At 35.5% G+C, this 15395-nt stretch overlaps 1 protein-coding gene across 1 annotated transcript in view; it reads left to right on the top strand.

The window, feature by feature from the left end:
• Positions 1–387: 387 nt before the first annotated feature.
• Positions 388–15395, top strand: part of LOC108970847 (formin-J) — a 77585-nt gene continuing 62577 nt past the window's right edge. Inside the window, exon 1 of the mRNA XM_018936506.1 lies at positions 388–1591. The gene's annotated coding sequence lies outside the window, so the exon portion shown is untranslated. The remainder of the gene's footprint in view (positions 1592–15395) is intronic.

Here is a 15395-nt window from a genome sequence, read left to right as displayed (position 1 = left end):
TTACTTTGCRGTCTTGTGAGTGTGCGCTCTGAGAATGCTTTGGAGAAACAAACTGCACATTGAGTGTTCGTTCTGCCATAACAAAATCGGCTTTGGAACGAAACACGCGCCAAACGCAAAAGCACACACACACGCACACACATATAGTGTGTAGTAGAAGTGCAGTGGAGTAGCGGTTGGCTCTACTGAAGCAGAGCAGTATTTCCGTTTGGCACACACACACACATAAGCGCCATATTACAAATCAGCAAGTCGGCGGTTATGCTCCACACCAATTTGAACGCCGCCTAAACGGAGCGCACCGCAAGCTTAGCGCGATCGCAATCAACAAGTGTGCTCGTGCTTTTCCGTGGTGTTCAGCAGACGGCCGTTTGATTCAGTTCGTTTAGTTTCTCACGAGCGGTCTTKTGGTTAAAACGTTGCTTTCTTGTCGGGCGGATGGTGGCGCATGCGCACTTCACTTCATCACTGATCCATTTGGGATTTCTATAAAGAGAACAAAAACAAAAACAAAAACAAATAATAATAATCGACTAGTTTGTGCCATTCATAAATCTTTATTAATAAACGAAATTGAAAACGAATGCAGTTGTGCACTAACATACATACATAGAAACATACTTGCGATATAAGTATYTACGACTTTAATGTGATTGTGTTCAGTAGAGAATCCAGAGCCAAAGAGTTAATTAAACGAGTTGACAAACTCTATATTTAAGAACATTGAAAGAAGCTGACTGTTTCTTAKTTTTTGTGAAATACGATTTTAGTATTTGCGTTTTTGACACAAACAACCAACAGCTGTTAATGCTGCCTACGCTGCCAGCGAGAAGTTGCGACTCACCTGGTGGGTGGCAGTGTAAAAACGAAAGGTGGAGAGCGAATCAACAGCAAATACTGGTTAGAATTGAAAACACTCGCGCATAAGTGCATAGAAGTGTACACGTAACTGCAAACAAACACGCACATACATATACACATTTAGAATATGAATGTGCATCCAATTCAAGACGCTTAACAAAACTAGCGGCGCTTTTTGAAAAACTGGTAGTGCAAACTAGAATTTCTGTGACAATTTTTCATGTGCAAAAACGCACATTCATACATCTGAGTTCGTAAGTGAATGTGAAGCAAATATAAAAAATCGATTTGGTTTTAAGTAAAGTGTAATTAACAAATCGCAGCGCCTTTGCAGAAAAGTATCGCGCGCACGTGTGTGTGTGTGTGAGCAACTTAGAACGTCACAAGTGCAGTTAATGCAACGAGCAAACAAAACATACCTTCATACATACATACATAGTGTGTATGCACTTAAAAAGCGAGCGTGTGCGCGTCAAAGTGAAAATATTTGTAGTGAAACGCGAGTCGACGCGGCTTTGCGCGCCAACTTGCAGCATTTGCACTTCCGCTCCACGCGACGSCGCTGCGCCAGAAGAACAGCCAGCCGCGACGCCCACCTGTTGCCCGATYAGTGGCATTAGTTTACCTGCTTAACATATACAGCCGACTTACAAACGCAGTGCGCCCTCATACGCACACATTCACACGTTTTTGAAGGCGAGCGAAGGTTGGCCCGCCGTTAATTGGCGCGGTAAGTATTTACACAAGTATAGCTGCATAAATATATGCGTGTACACAATCGTATTTGATTCGAATATCTTGGCAAAAATTAGAAAATATTCAGTTATCAGGCTTAATTGAATTTTGCCAAGTGCTAAGTTATCTGATCAGCTGAGAAAATGTGAAAAAGGCGGTGTGCAAATATTTATGGATCGCTTAATGTTATGCTAGGCGCTGGCAATTGCTTTTGTAAATATGAAAATGTGATACAGGGTGCGCCTAAAGCAAGTTCACACTTCATGTAGTCTTATTGTTCGGAACAATAAACATTTTTATTGTGCTCCTTCGATTTTATCGTCACAAAAAATCAATAAAAATTGTATTTAGAAGGCCACAATTGGAAAAGATGCAAAAATACTTATATTATATATTCTAAATTGTTCCAGGGAAATTTTTCAACAGGGTTTCAAACGAGGATGTGATATTCGATTTTCGATCATTGGAAGCATTGAATTATTTAAGTTTGTTCAATAGCAGGATTCTGTAACCAGTCTCTAGTCTCTATTTGAGACATTTTGAGGTAAAATCTCAATTTGTGACTAGTTACTATTCACTAAACAGTCTCTAGCTTTGGTCTCAAAATATTGCCTCAAATTTGAGACCTGGTAGTTAGCAGGTCACAAAACCAAAAAGAACTCTTGTCTGCCATTTTGAATATACTGAATAGAGATCACCATAGATATTAATCGATTGTCGCTTTTTGTATTTTGTAAGCAACTCAAACACGAAAAGGTTAAAAATAAATCAATTTTACATAAATTTCGTTAATATTATGAAACAAAGTCAACATATGTATATTTCTATTTTTATTGATAATTATGTTTTTTGACTATGTCATAGAAAATTTAATATTTGTTATCAACATAAATATTTATTTTCATTCAAGTATAAAAACATCTCTGAATAATGAAATGTAATAGATTTTGTGATTGTCACTTACAGAATAGCAAAATCGTCTCAAGTCTCAAAAATTGTCTCTATCTAAAATCAAATTTAGAGACTTGATACTGTATTACAGTACAGAATCGCACGGTGAGATAACTTCGGAGATGGCGAAACTATATGTAAATTTTATATATAAATGATCAGCGTGTTAACTGAGTTAATTTAGCTAGCCTAAACTTTGGAGATATTGCTCTGAAATTTCTCATAATTCCATAATTCCTTTCTCCTCAAGAATCTGCTTCTTTATCGGTATCAGGTTGCTTTGCATCAAGCTGCCACATAAGCTAAACGATCGGAATCAAGTTTTTGTGCCGGAAACTTTTTTATCAGACAAGATATCTTCAAAAAAATTGGCTCGGATTAGTGTTCAATGCATTATTACAATATCTGTATATTTTTTTTAGATTGGACGTTTATAACATAGCTGCCCATAACATTTTTTCTTGTTTTCAATTCAAACTCTTTGTATGGTTTATTATTTAAGTGTATCCTTTATATAATGATTCTTGTTTTTACACTTCATATAAAAATCATATGAGAAATACATTGAGTAGCGGAAAGTATCCTATTGCTAACTGTTGCTCGGTAAACTCGATTTGTACACATTTTTGTTACACATAACCTTTATTTCATTAGAAATCCGTCTGCAATATTATTTAAAAATGTAGAAACTAATCCATATTTCATTGAAACATGCGAAACTTCTATATAGCTGATTTACTAATAATTATAAATAATTTTCAAAGGTCTGGCAGCTTGTTGAAAATATTTAGAACAATAAATTGTAATATTTGAGCATACTTCTATATAATCCTTAGTCATCTTAGTCGTAGGAGGAGGAAGAGTGGGATTTAGGATCAAACGAAAACTATTAAAAAAATCAAATGATTCCAAGCTTTGTGTATGTATGTATATAAGGGTGTGTAAAAGAAAAAATGATTTTTGCAAAAGTCTACGAAAATCTCTCCAAGTATGAGTTCTTAGTTTTAATGGAAAAATTAGTAAATTTCCTACCAAACTATGAGGTTTGCAATTGAAAATGATATTTTTTGYATTGAATTATAAAATTTACAAGTAAAAAACTTTGCCTTAAGCGATTACATGGGTTTCATCGGATAAAAAACAGCCTTTTTTCAACATTGCTTTCTCATAAAAAATTTAAATATCTTACTAGAATTTTTTATTGTTACAAACATACATTATTAACAAAGTAATTCTGAAACTTCTGGGGCCCTATTCTGTATCTCGATTCGTAAATGTATTCTATTCGAAAATCGGATCTACTTTATAATTTTTCGAAAGTTGTACCACCCTGTGCCGGAATGAATACGCACAATTTTCGTTTTTGCTTTCTACAWCTCAAAAGCTAATGAATATTTTATTCGAAAATTGGCTTGAAAATCCGAAAATCTAGTTACGGAATAAAAAAATTCGAATTCGAGTAAATTTTGTTTCGAATCGTGTTACAGAATATTTTAAACTTGGTTATTGCGATGGCATTTCCGGTGACCATTCCGAAAAAAGATGCGCCCGGGTTGGCAAGATAACTTCTTACAGAATCATCTGGAGATTTTAGTTAAGAACTTAACATAGAACTTGGACAAAAAAATGATAATTTAAGTGAAAATTCCGCGACATTTTTTTTTCAATAAGTTGAAATCAAAAAAAAATCATTTGTCCAAGTCCTTAATAAATGTATCTCAAAGACCCGTCTAAAACTTCATGAAGATCGGTTGAGTAGTTCTCTAGAAATCTTCAATCACCCGACTTCAAGAAAACAGTCTCGAGAAAAACGCATTTAAAGACGACGCACTTAGCCTAGCTAACCTCGAGCGCACAAGTTCTCAAGGCTGTACCTCCGAAACTRCTAATCGGATAAACTTTAAACTTTAAGACAATATYCTATAGGTATTGTAGAGTTTAAAAAGACAACAGCTCGGTTTCATTGAAACACGTAAACCCATGTAACAACTTAAAATAATCAAACTTCCATCGTTAATATATTTAAATGAAAATATCGTAAAATCGTAAATTTCAGTATTCAATTTTCTACAAAATCTATGTATGAAACGAGTAGCAGTAGTTGGAAGAGAGGAATTAATTTTTCTAACTGATAAGAAGGAAAACATAGTATACTGTAAGGCGGAGAACCTTCTCGGTACMATTAAAAGCTCAGAATTGAAGAATTTTTCGCAGATTTTTCTAAGAACCAATTTTTCAGAGTACCAAGCCAAAAAAAAAAATCATATAGCTTCTTGGCCCACCCTGATGTATATGAAGAAGTTTTAACATACATATGTATGTATTTATATGTTCACTTATGTGGAAAAAAATATGTTTAAGCTCCAGAAAACGCGCTCTGTATATACACCCTAACAATTTTAGTGCCCATTAAGTGGCATATGAGCTCTAATAATGTACTTATCTACATACATATGACTACAAATACATCTATTCCCATTAAGCAGCCAAATCTTTCGGCAGATAAAACGTTCAAAATCAAACATTCAAGTGCGCCTGTGAAATTAAGTGTATTGATTACTTAAATACACTCATGATACAACGCATGCACTTCATAGGCAATTGGCAAACATTTTTATTATCGCTGTGAGTACATAAGTACAATATGAACATGAATAAATGGATCTTCTTGAATTGTGGTAGATTTTTACTACTTACGATGGACCAAAGAACTTTTGGCTAAGATAAAGGCACCCAAAAGTCATGATCAGAGTTAAGCAGATTGAAATAAATATGGTAATTCACGAGAGAGGAAGCTGCTCACTGATTTGAAGCAAGTGGAGTCAACAAACGAAAGTAAGCAATCGAGATTTTAAGGAATTTGTGCGGCAATTTTGTAGAGACCACCAAGAAGTTAGATCGGAAGAGCATCGAAATGATAAGAGCTAGCGAAAGGGATGTATGTACATATGTGTGTATATTTATTGCTTTAATCTAAGTATGAAAACTGGAACTCTTGAGCTAGACATGTGTTTGATTAAGCGCAACGATAACACTTTGCTTTGCTTTTTATTTACAACGCCACTCTTGGTGGGGCATAATCACACTTTCATTTATAAATATTCTAGTATCGAACGATTAAAAAGCGTTAAACGCAGCGCAAACGAATGATAACCCAAAAAACCGTCGATCCCTATGTACATAAATATGTATATATACCGTATATATGTAYGTATAAAAGTATTCAAATGTATATTCCTCCAATATTATTTTTGAAATATCTGTATTGCCATCCACTGCATCTCGCTTTCAAGCATGCATTCGTTTTGCTCTTAATTCAGTAAATATTTTCGAACACAGAATACAGAAGAAGGCAAACAAGCGCATAAATTAGCCAAAGCCACAATTATTTGCTGCCGCCGAGCGATAAAAACAAACGAAAAAGCATTTTAAACGAGGGAATAATCAAATAAAAAAACAAACCGCCGAATTTAGTTTCTAGTGTTCGCGAGTTGTTAAACTAGACGCTAAAAAAAAAGAGGAGAAGTTAACACGAAAGTCAACAGGAATTCTTAGAATGTGTCTTTGATGCTTTTGCCGCCGGCATAAATCAGTTTGCAATGCTTTCCTAAGSCAAAAACAATAATAACAAGGGTAAGCTCGGCAAACATAACTTTGCAAAGCAAAAAACCGCAAAACTACACACACAAACATCTTTTTGCATTAATGAGCAGCGGGTAMCTGCTGAAGGATACGCTGCCACGCTTCTATAAGCAACAACAATAGCAATCGGCTTTATCAGAAATTAATAAGAACTTCTTTGATCTCACTATTTCCATTTTGGCTCACCTTCGCGTAATTAATGCTAGTTGTTGGCTTTTGTACATACATACATACGTACAAACACGTAAATTCCGATTTTTAGCACATTCATTTGAATTTCGAATTTGAAATTTGAAAATGTTTGAAAACGCCAAGTGGCGGCAGCAGCGCCGTTTCTTTCACTCCTCAAATGGCCACGACAGGCACTCTTTATCGAATCAATCGATCGCATGTAGGCCCAGAAACAGTTAAAAGCTGCCAAAACTGTCTAATTCGCGCCATATATATAATGTGACAGCGACAACAACAAGAACAACACGCGCTTTGCCCTCTTGGTTGGCCAACACTCAACTTACCGTTTCCACATTGTAAAAGCATTGTTGTTGTTGCTGCTGCTACTTACAAATGCACACACACACACACACACACAGCCCTCAAAGTCACTTGCCAAACATGGTGGAGCTGCTATTGGTGTTTTTGTTGTGTTTCACTTTACGCTACGGTTGTTGTTGCTTGTAGATGTCGTGTTTGTTTGTCAGCGAAACTTTCTGCTTTTGTCAATTTGCCGATTTTAAAAAGGAAATACATGTTTTGCGMAAAGCGCCTGCACAAGGCAGATCATCCATCAGTGTGTCTCTAAGTATCTASGTGTTTATGTGTATGTGTGTGGTTGAAAGTGTTGCGGAATTAATATTAAATTTCTTTGTTTCTCTATCATCGATTTATGTAAGTGTGTGTGTGTAGTGCTTAGGTAAATGATTCCGCATCAATGTTGCAATCAAACGTCAATAAAACAGACAATCATACACATACACCACGAAAGTCAGCGTACCTGAGATAAAATATAAGGCTGTTCAATAAGTTTTGTCTTTTTATAAGAAAAACACAATTTTTTGATTCGAATTTCAGTATAATCTCCTTGAAGATTAATACACTTGCTCCAACGATCCTCCAATCTRWGGATCCCATCCCTGAAGTGTGAATCCGGAAGGTCTGCAAAATACGCTTCAAAAGCCGTTATGGCMTCTTCATTTGATGAAAAGCGCTTGCCACRCATACATTTTTTGAGCTCTGGGAACAAATGGAAGTCCCTTAGGAAAAAATCTGGTGAATACGGTGAAGTCATAACCTTTTTGATCGATTTCCGGACACAGGTTCATATCACTTGTTTTRATTCASRATCATGGTGATAGACCACTTTCAATGGAARAAGACTCAAATTATAAACCTTTCTCGATTTCCAAAAYTTTCTTTCGATATACATAAAAGATACATGCATACATACATATGTACATTATTAACAGATAAAGCATTATTTGTATTATTTTCGATAGAAATAACTTTAAATATGTGTTTTGAATCTTTATTACAAGGTCAAACCTTTTGAGAGGTTAAATGTTCTTTCGAAGAAAAAAAAAATCAAACGAAACAAAATATAAGAAAAAAGTTATACTCGTTTGCCCCGACTCTCGTAATACTCTTCCCAAATCACTTTACTTCGCTTCAAAAAAAAACTTGAAGTCACGAAAATTTAGCTTATTTTAAGAATCGAAATTCTTAATATTAGGAATATTTTCAAAGAATTTTTGAAATGTGCAACTCACACACTGGCCGACATATTCTCCATAAGGTTTGTTGGAATAATTAAAATTATTATATGAAATGTATGGGAATTGTGGATAGCATGAACCCGATTTTATCTATTTTTGCCAATACCACATAATATGATATTAACATACCACTGAAATGTTCCCCGGATTCATTAATGTACCTCACATACCATTACAAATCTATATTGAGTTAAGTCAGCCGCTTGAAGGTTAGATTAGGTTAAACTGGTAGGCCAATAGACCACGTCCATACGACCATGAGGAGTAGTCGTCGTTTAGGATGCCTGCGCTTGACGCGAATTTTAACAGACTCTGCGGACTTACTATCGATACCTCCTCCTGTGTATCATACCGTGGAGACCCCAGATGCGTACAACGTAGTCTTGCCAATGCGGGACAAGTTCAAGCGATTTTTTACCTGGTGCCCTGCTCTAAGCATTCCCTGTAGTCTTCTCGATCTGTCACACTGTAGTAAACCACGCACTCTCATTTTCATTGAGATAATGGGCGTTATATTCGGTATAAAGACACCCTGAAGTTCGAAATCCTTTATTCCACTTTTAGTAGTTTTTAACAGTACCGTTATATGGAAAATGCACGGGGTTACCTTCCGGATTCCTCCATTTTTACAGTATCGGTAGGGATGCTTAAGAGATTTGTCCTGTACAATAAACTAATAAGAAGGCGAGACAACGCCCATTTTGTCATAATTTTTAGCCCTCAGGTGTACCTTGCTCGACGATCCCCGGTGCTAAATTACAGTTCCAGTGATAAAATAAGGCTCATCTACGAATCTACAACCTCGGTTTTTTCCAAGAAACACATATTTTCCAAGTTTCATTATGGTATCTCAATTTTTATTCAAATAGCTTGCACAGACAGACGGACGGACTGACAGACAGTCAACCGAATTTCAACTTTTCTCGTCATTCTGATCATTTATATATGTATGTATATGTACATATACATAACTCTATATATATTTCGATTAGTTTTTTAGGTGATACAAACAACCGTTAGGTGAACAAAGCAATTACACCCTGTAGCAACATGTTGCAAGAGTATAAAAATCATTTACCCACTAGCCACAAAATCCATTCTCACTTATATTTTTAAACGTATGTATATTGTCCCTTCGCAGTTAATTCATCAAAATGGAGTCTAAATTTAAACTTGCACCAAAAATACTTTGATTATTAGCGTAAACAAATGGAAAATAATATTTATGCATGTTGTTGTTGAAGCCTCCACATTTAATTTGCATGTATTTCTACTGTGAGCTTGGTGTTTTGCAATATGCGCATACGGAGAGTAATAAATGAGTGATCGTGCCATCTAGTACAGCATAACACTTAGTACATAAACAGACAATTAGTTAGTATGCAAATCAGCGCCTGAACAATTCATTCAATACTTTATTTGTTGTACAACAATAAATGCGGCAAATAAATTACGCTATTATACGAGTCGAGTTTAAAGAGTCGAGGCAGAGTTAAGTGCAGTACGAACACAYTCACACATATTTATATGAACATGTGTGTATGTATGTTTATGTATGTGTGTAAATTTGTATCAATATTCCATAGCAATAATTGCAGCGGCGGCAACAGGGCAACACGAACGAAGAAGCGGCGCATTGCAGCCATCATAACAGAACAACAACAACCTTTAGAGTGAATCCACTTGAAGAAACAAATTGCAATGCAAATTAGTAAGTTTTCGAAAGAAGAAACCGTTACATGTTTGCGCAATCGATCATGGGGACCGCTTGCATGCATTTGGCAATGGAGAAAASATAACAAAATTCTTATTTCACTACTTTTTTCTCCGAGTGTATTTTCTTACATTTGCATGTAGGAATTATAGAACGATTTTGAGCATAAAATAAATGCCTACTGAGCTGGGCTCGCTTACCTACGTGTTGAAATGCTTAAATTGTTCGAACCGCAACGCAAWACAATCAAGCATCGTACGACAGAAGAAGACAAAAGTGGCAATGAATTGAGTAAAAAAAGATTTTATTTTGAAAAGAAGAATTAAAATATAATTCACACACACAGTCATGCACTACACAAGCTGAAGYACAGTGGGTGTTAATGTGATTGCTGATTGCATGCTTGTTGCTGGCGTTGTTATTGTTGCTGCTGCTGCTGCCGCCAAAACCCACACAAAATGCGCCACCGACACGGCTTCTTAACCAGCGCTCGAAAGTGCCAAGAGACAGACAAATTTTGCAAACAGGAAAAATAGTAGTGTATGAAGCCAACAACAATAAAAACGTAGAAACCCGCAAATAAATGAAACCAGCAGCTCAATAAAATAATAATAAAATTAATAGCGCTTACGTACTTATATCTACTTGTAGATATGCAAGTACACGTTTACAAGTTTCACATACACTCACACGTGCGCATACAATGCAGAGTCTGGGTGCTCATCAAATCACCATAAATCAGTTAATTTAAATTTTGATTTCGCATTCGGGAGCGTGTAACGCGCTTACCATTCTTACTAAATTAATATTGATGCTTTGTGAACACAACTTCCTATACTTACATGTGTATGTATGTATGTATAGGGTGATTMATTTCGAGGTTCCCTACTTTAAAAGATAAAACACAGAAACTTCAAATTTAATGGGGAATGTTTATTTCATTCGAAGGAACATTCTTTGGCATTTATTGTTTGAAGATTACCTCTTTCACATATTGGCCCGTCTACGTTTCAGGTGGCCAATCCGCTGAGTCCAATTTTCGAAGACTCGTTCGAGCATTTCGTCTCTTAACTGGCGAATAACACGCGTGATGTTTTGTTTTAAGACCTGAATCGAAGCGAGATTGTCCGTATAGACTTTAGACTTTACATATTCCCACAGGAAAATGTCTAGCAGAGTGATATCCCACAATCAAGGTGACCATACAGTCTTCTATTCTATTCTATTTTAAACATCAGATAGCTGGGTATTATTTCGCCGTAACGGTTGCCATTAACGGTTACGTCTTTACCGATAGACCGATGATTTCATCYCAATATTGCTTGCTTGTTTTCATACCCATTGAGAAAGAAATGGGCCTCGTCGCTGAACAAAATTTGACTCGGAAACGTCGAATCTTTTTGGAACTTTTCAAGAGCCCGTAGAGCGAAGCGGCGTCGCTTTGGAAGGTCCAGCGTAAAATGCGCCATACGTCAGTTCTGCGAATGGCGCCAAATTGACCCTCTACGGTCTTCTTGTATACTCTCAGCTACGGCTGCTACATTTTCTTCACTGGATGTTGGACGTGGTCCATTGAGTCGAATATTTTCCAATAATAAATGCCTSAAGATAGGTAATGGAGCGAATGGTACACTCAGTAGGCCGATTTTGTTGACCATAAGTTGTGCGAAGCGCCCGAAACACATTCTTCAAACAAAACYTTCGGCTTGCGGTACCCGGATAGTCATAAGTCGTTGATTAATCGATTCACCATCCATATTTCACTATTCGGTTAACCATTCTTTCCGAGTATTTGGTAGCAATGTTACGAGTATTCGAATAGTAATAATCGGTTAATATTCATACGAATTACAAAATTGGCTTTCAAGTTATTCGAATATTTTTAAGCGCCCTGCGGACTGGTCTTTTTTGGACTTAAGTGGTCACATGGRTTTCCTCGGGGTCATTGCGGCATGAAATATTTTATTAGAATTTTTTATTTTTGCAAACATACACTATTGAACTCTGAAAAAAAATATATATATATATTTAAACTCGATCATCGTAACGTCATTTCCGGTGACCCGTCGGGAAAAGTGTTGGCAGGGTAACTCCTTACAGGGTCATCTAAAGCCAAAAAATACGCATTTTAGTTAAAACCTTAACTTAGAACTTGGACGAAGAAAAAAAGAGGAGGAGTAGTTCTCGAGAAATTCTGCCAACCGACTTCAAAAACACAAATTCTCAAGGCCGTTTCTCCGAAATTATTACTCGGATCAATTTGAAAATTAAGGGAAATATTCTAGAGGTGTTGTAGAATTTAATAAGGCAATAAAAAAACAATTTTTTGAAACACGAAAACCCATGTAACCCTTTAAGACGTTAGATCAACTTGTGAGTTTCAAAATCCTGTTTTTCCACAATATTCTCCGAAATTTTAAAGCTGATTCGGCAAGAGTTTCGGAAATATGAGCAGATTTGTAAGTATTTTTTAACTTAAATGAATCGGATCCTAAAACTTTAAACGAGTTTTTCTCGAAACGCTATTTTCAGAGTCAATGAGGAGCATTCCTAAACGTCTGGAGCACTTGACTCGAAATTTTTACATGACCTTCATCAATATATTTAACAGATAATTATCGAAAGAATAAGATTTTTAATAATAATTTCGATTTTTAAGCCATTCTGAAGAGTAAATTTTTTCGATTTCCAAATCGCCAAATCKCCAAAAAACGAAAAATAAAATTTTTTTTGTTTTAGGTATTTTGAAGCAGAAAAATATTTTTTCAATTGATTCGTTGATTACTAAACTAAATTAAATGCTGTTAATTCGAAGTTTKTTAAGCTATTTATTAAAATAAATGCTACTTCTAAACAAATTTCGCAAAAAACATGTTTTGTCTCACATGCAAGTGTATACAAGTTATTTTTCATCAGTTTTCTCATTCAATTCGAAACTAAATCAAGTTTAACTACTACTTCAAAGATTAACATAGRTATTTTACAATCAAATCCCTACGCCCTAGTACAAAATTTTATAAATTTCTACTGCTTCATAATTTTTAATTAGAAAATAATTGTTTGACGAAAGCAACAGCTCATCGAACAGAACCGAACCAAACAGAATTGAGTTCCCACACAGATGAGTCGAGGGAATTATCGTGTCTGTAGGCGCTGAGAACAAACCGAAAATCAATAAAATTAATAACAACAATTCGGAGCACTCGGTCACTGCCATCGCCATCAGAGCCACAATAGTCCGAAATCAATCATCGGTGTACACTTTTGCGTGTAATTTATTGACTTTGAGGCACACGTTTCCAGCTGCCACTCGGCCGTACGCGTTGTTGGTTTTTGCTTTGTGCTGGTATGTGGGTATGTTCTTAAGCCATTTTTGTTACACTTGTATTTTTGTTGTTTTGTTGTAAAATATATACCGTATATGTGTACGYGTATGTAACGTGCACTTGCGTTCATGTGGAAAGCCTTGCCATTTTTGGCAACCTGCTCCGGTCCAGCAGCCACAACTCGCTCAGCTGGTGGCAACTGCCATTCAGCCGCGCATAGGAAGCATTTCTGCTTTGTTAGTTACAACCCCTTCGGCGCGCCTTGCCGCGCTTCACCTTGCGCAACAAATCCATATTTGAGTCGAACACATTTTGCTAAATTGCTAGAAACGTTCGCAGCTCRCAGCTCGCGGCTCAGCAGCTTTTTGTTATTGACGTTGTAAACGCTTGTCGTTAACACGTTGTGCGCCACACGGCTGATTTATGTTGGCATATGTATGTATGTGTGAATGTGTGTAAATGCGTTGTAATTAAAATAAAATCATTGATGAGCAAAATGAAAAATTTTACAACATTATTTCAACAAACATACATTTTAAGGTAATTATTGCCTAATATAATATATGCGTCTATTTGTCGTACGTATGTATGTGTGTATGTTCATGTAAATATTTGTGCAGCCTTTATAAATTCTATTTATGAACGGTTKGCTTGTCAATTGTTGCAGCTGCTCGTCATTTGCGGCATTTCCGGTTCTATGGCGCTTTTAAGGAGGATCTCTATAGGTGTTAGTTTTGCCCGCGGCATTATTTGTGTAACCAGTTTCTAAGTTATACCTAATTCCATGAAATCGCATTAATGATTGGCTTGCACAGTTTGCTTTCAAAATAATGAATTGATTTAACTAATGGAGACTACTTGTATGGCTAAAATTAAAATCATTTTTTTTATGTAAATAATTACTGGAAAGAATTTAATCCCTTTTATCTATTGATAATTGGCTTACCTTTAATTTCAAAATGTAATTTATTTCATTTACGGGGGTATTATTTATATTGATGTTTTTTGAAAATTTTTCAACTAATTTAAAAAACAAAATTTTGGAAAAACTTTTAAATTAAAAAATTAATATTTTTAAAAACGCTGAAATCCTCTTATATTTAGTTAAGGGACACCCCTAGTGTAACTAGGCATTGGAATAAACAGAAACCGTAAATCAATTGTTTTAAAGCTTTTAAGGTATATTCATACATATTTTAAGGGGTTACCTGCATTTCCTGGGGTAAAAACAGCATTTTTTCAGCAATTCTTTTCTTATATAAAAAATTAAATATTTTATAGATTTTTTTTTTGTTACAAACATACACTACTAACAAAGAAATTCTGAAATTAAAAAAAAATTTTAAAAAAAGTTGCGACGCCATTTCCGGTGACCCCTCGGATAAAAGTTATGCCCATGCTGACAGRATAACTCCTTATAGGATCATCTAAAGTGMAAAAATAATTGTTTCAGTTAAAACCTTAACTTAGAACTTGGACGGGAGAAAAATATTGAAAATTAGATTTTTGGTAGATATTTAAGAAAAAATTAAAAATTCAGTGAAAATTTCGCGACGTTTGAAAGCAGATTTACTTATACTTATTTAAGCGGTATGAATGTGTATATATCAAAGAAACCTTTGTTTACGCCCATTACAAATTTAACTGAACTTCTTGCGCTTTTGATTTCCCTCCGCTAACMATTAATGTCAGTTTAAACGCCAAACGAGATTATCTATTACCGACAAAAAGGAATCGGTCTCACTCGCTTAAAAGGCCCGTGTAAAAGTCAAATAAACAAACTGCCAAGAGTTGAAACAAACCAATCACTCAAAATTAATAATTACAAATTGGGCTTGGGAAACAACAAAACAACAAAAAATAAACTAAGCCGTCATAAACAATTTATATTAACTTTCCGGCACTTTGCATTAGACCTTAACTGCTTGCACATACTGTGAATTATAGCTGTCAATTTGTCAGCAAATTTTTAGGCAATTCGGCGCTTACTTGTTGTTATTATGATGTTGTTACTAATTTCCGCAGGGTGTAGCACTTATGGAGTCAAAGTGAGTATAGAAAAATATAAAAAAAAAATTAAGAGAAGATTTAGAAGCCGAGCCTTAATGATTTAAAAATTAAACGGATAATGAACGATTAACTACATATACATATAAGTGGCTATATACTATTACCACTTACCATTTCTAYTTCTAAGTAGCAAATCCTCCAAACAACATATTAAGAAGTAACACTGTCATTTTGTGAATGGTAATGTGTTGTTGACTTTGGCATAGTTCAGCGAATAAAGAGATAGAGACTGCACTGGCTAGGTACTTGTTGCTGTTGTTGTAAAGTGTACCTAAACTCCGATGGGATAGAAAGGATTAGATAAGTTATSGTAGRCGTCATCCAGCG

Source organism: Bactrocera latifrons, unplaced genomic scaffold (assembly GCF_001853355.1).
Source record: "Bactrocera latifrons isolate USDA-ARS-PBARC rearing strain unplaced genomic scaffold, ASM185335v1 scaffold_310, whole genome shotgun sequence".
NCBI classification, from domain to species: Eukaryota; Metazoa; Arthropoda; class Insecta; order Diptera; family Tephritidae; genus Bactrocera; species Bactrocera latifrons.
This window is presented reverse-complemented; position numbering and strand designations above follow the sequence as displayed.